Source organism: Cucumis sativus, chromosome 5 (genome assembly GCF_000004075.3).
Source record: "Cucumis sativus cultivar 9930 chromosome 5, Cucumber_9930_V3, whole genome shotgun sequence".
NCBI classification, from domain to species: domain Eukaryota; kingdom Viridiplantae; phylum Streptophyta; class Magnoliopsida; order Cucurbitales; family Cucurbitaceae; genus Cucumis; species Cucumis sativus.
Genome location: NC_026659.2, coordinates 17,727,699 through 17,731,279, shown reverse-complemented (window position 1 = coordinate 17,731,279; position 3,581 = coordinate 17,727,699). Strand labels below are relative to the sequence as shown.

Below are 3,581 nucleotides of genomic sequence, written 5' to 3'. Positions count from 1 at the left end.
TTTACTTATGCAAGAGAAGTTTAGACATGCTGAGTTGAGAATATGTTTTTCTTAGCATCTGATTTATTAAGCATGAGTTTTGAGTTTATATTTGTTAATGAGTTAACATGTGGACCTCGAGCTTCTGAAAAGTAATTGAAACGATAATATTTTAAGCAAAACATGTTTTAGCAAGTATTGTTTAAATCTTTCAGTTTTCCATGTAGAAGTTATGTAGCCTTAAGTTTTATGCGAGAAAAGGTTAAGCAAACATGCTTAAATGTTTTCATGAAATATTATGAGTTTTCTACTAACTACATGATTGAGATATTGAGCCTGAGGTTGTCTGATATTGTGTGCACATAGGTTATGTTTCATTGTTCATGTGGAAGTTTAGCTACGTCACAATGATGCTATCGAAGGTGATGAGAGAGACCCACCATGACAAAGACAATAGGAGTGATGGACGACGCCTACTACCTCGTACCATTTAATCATTTTCACAGATCTGTTCAAACGCTAACTTCTTCATACATAGTCGAATTTTACTTCCTTACCTAATTAGAAATGGATCTCACATCGACAGAACCTACATATCTACAACGCTTCTAGCATGTTGCACATTCATTGATGACAACTTGTGTTAGGATATCAATTTTTTATGGAACATTTACAGCTGCTATATGTGATTTAGTTACCCTTTCTTTGCATCTACAAATTCATCTAGTAAATGATTTGCTATATTTTAAAAATGAATTATTTCCTAAATTTCAAGTTCACATTTATCATGATCTAATTATGAGACAATAATGATACATTTGATGCAATTTCTTTTTCCAACTTTTTAATTTCTCCCCCCTAATGTTGGAAATTTTATCTTATTAAAATGACAATCAACAAATCTTGCAGTAAATACATCACCGGTCAGAGGTTCAAGATATTTAATAATTGATGGAGAATTAAATCCAACATATATACCTCACCTCCTTTGAGAACCCATCTTAGTACATTGTGGTGGAGCAATTGGAACATATACTGTACATCCAAAAATTCTCAAATAAGAAATATTTGGCTCATGATTATATGCTAATTGTAATGACGAGCACTTGTGATAAGTTGTTGACCTAATATGCACAAATGATGCAACTTGCAAAATAAAAATTCTCCATACAGATGTAGGAAGTTTAACTCTTATAAGTAATGATCTAGCAATTAATTGGAAATATTTTATAAATGATTATGCTAAGCCATTTTGTGTATGAACATGAGCTACATAATATTTAACACTTATCCCATTAGACATACAATAATGATCAAATATTTAGAATGTAAACTCACCAGCATTATCAAGTCAAATGTTTTTAATTGTATAATTAGAAAACTATGCTTTTAGATTAATTATTACAAGTACTTTTGCAAATGCAAGATTTCAACTTGATAGTAAGCACACATGAAACCATCTACTGGATATGTCTATTAATACCATTAAATACTTAAATGGCGTACTTGGTGGGTTAATGGGTTCCGAAATACTTGGTAGTTTTTATTCCAAATAACCACCGAGTTAGGTGTAAAAATCTTACATTTTGCAACTATTTTCACAAAATAGTTTTTATTTCAAATATCAATAATTTTCTTTCCCTAAATATCAAATTTCTTCCTAAATTGTCACAAAATAGATTTTATTCCAAACATCAATAATTTTATTTTCCCAAATATCAAATTCTTCCTAAATTTCAATGATTTCCTTGACAAGTGTCACAAAATTGATTTTATTCCAAATATCAATAATTTTCTTTCCCCAAATATCAAATTTCTATCTAAATTTTAATACATTTAAAAATTATACTTTTTCATTCAAGAAATTTGGTTCTGTTGCTACTTGTTCAAACCAAAAGTAAGTGAAGAATTAGGAAGGAAATGTTTTGTTCGTGAAGGATTTTCTAATTGGAAGAAACACGAGAGATTGGAAACTCATGTCAATGGTCCTAATAGTGCACATAATCAAGCTTGGAGAAAATGGGAGGCTTTTTAAAAACAAAAGAAACATATTGAGACTTTTAAATATGATGTCTGACCAAGCACGAGCTGAGTATTGAACTTGATTAGGCGTATCAATTGATTGTACTCAATTTTTATTACGACAAGGTCTTGCATTCCGTGGACATGATGAGACTAATGATTCAAAGAATCAAGGTCACTTTCTTGAGCTATTACGATTGTTGTGCAACCATAACAAGGATATTGAAGGCGTGACTTTGAAAAATGCTCCAAATAATTTGAAATTGATTGCACCTGGTATTAGAAAAGATATAGTGAACTGCATTGCAACAAAAATTGTTAACATAGCTATAAGAGATGTGAGTGACAAACAATTTTCTATTTTGATAGACGAATCAAAAGATATATCTTAAAATGAGCAGATGCCAGTTGTATAACGATATGTGGATGAAGGTCATGTGATTGAACGATTTGTTGGAATCATCCATGTCAATAATACAAGTGCACTATCACATAAGGAAGCTATTGATGGGTTTTTTTTTTCTCAACATGGGTTAAATATTGCTAATTTGCGAGGACAAGGATATGATGGAGCAAGTAATATGCAAGGTGAGTTCCATGGCTTGAAAGCACTTATTTTAAATGAAAATGAAAGTGCTTTTTAAATTCATTGTTTTGCTCCTCAACTTTAATTACCTATTCTAAATACTGCAAAAAATAATGTGAAAATTTTTGTCTTTTCTTTATTGCTACAAATGTAGAGAACGTTATTAGAGCATCAATGAAACATCGGGATATTCTACAAAAGAAACATAGTATGAAATTCTTTTTAAGCTTTAAATAATCGTGAAATACCAAGTGGACAAGGATTAAATCAAGAGATAATGATTAAAAGATCAGGAGATACTCAATGGGGATCACATTACAACACTTTAACGAATTTAGTTACAATGTTCTCTTCAATAGTTGATGTGCTTGAGACAATTGTGCACAATGGATCAAATTCAGAACAAAAATTTGATTCACAGATTCTAATGAATTCAATATTGTCAGTTGACTTTATTTTCAATATGCATCTCATGAAAAATATTTTGGGAATCACAAATGACTTATCTCAAGACTTACAAAGAAAAGATCAGAATATTGCGAATGCAATGGATTTAGTCAACTTGATAAAAAGAATTATGCGCAGCGGAAAAAATGAATAAAAAAATTGTCCTAATTGCACATATTTAACATGCAACCCTAAATTAAAAGAATTAGGGTTTAGGAAATATTATACCTTTGTAGCTATTCGAATATGAAAGTCTATACCTTTCACTAAATCGAATGGACCACCACTAGTAGTCACCTACTATCCTCTGGACGAAGAATCGGGTTGTGGGACCCGATTGAAGAAGGAATCAAGATAGAGAATTTTAGAGATATATTAAATTTGGAAGGAAGAATTTTTTTTTTTTTTTTTTTTCTTTTTGGTGTGAAAGAGGTGAAGAATAATCATTTAGTAAAAGATAAAATTTTGAAATTTTTAACAAAATTCCAAAAAATTTTAAAACCAAAGATTCAAAACTAATTCATAAAGAAATTACATGCAAAATGCA

The 3,581-nt window shown here is 30.3% G+C and overlaps 1 pseudogene; it reads left to right on the top strand.

Moving 5' to 3' along the window:
- Positions 1-1,476: 1,476 nt before the first annotated feature.
- On the top strand, positions 1,477-2,645 carry LOC105435670 (annotated as a pseudogene).
- Positions 2,646-3,581: the final 936 nt, after the last annotated feature.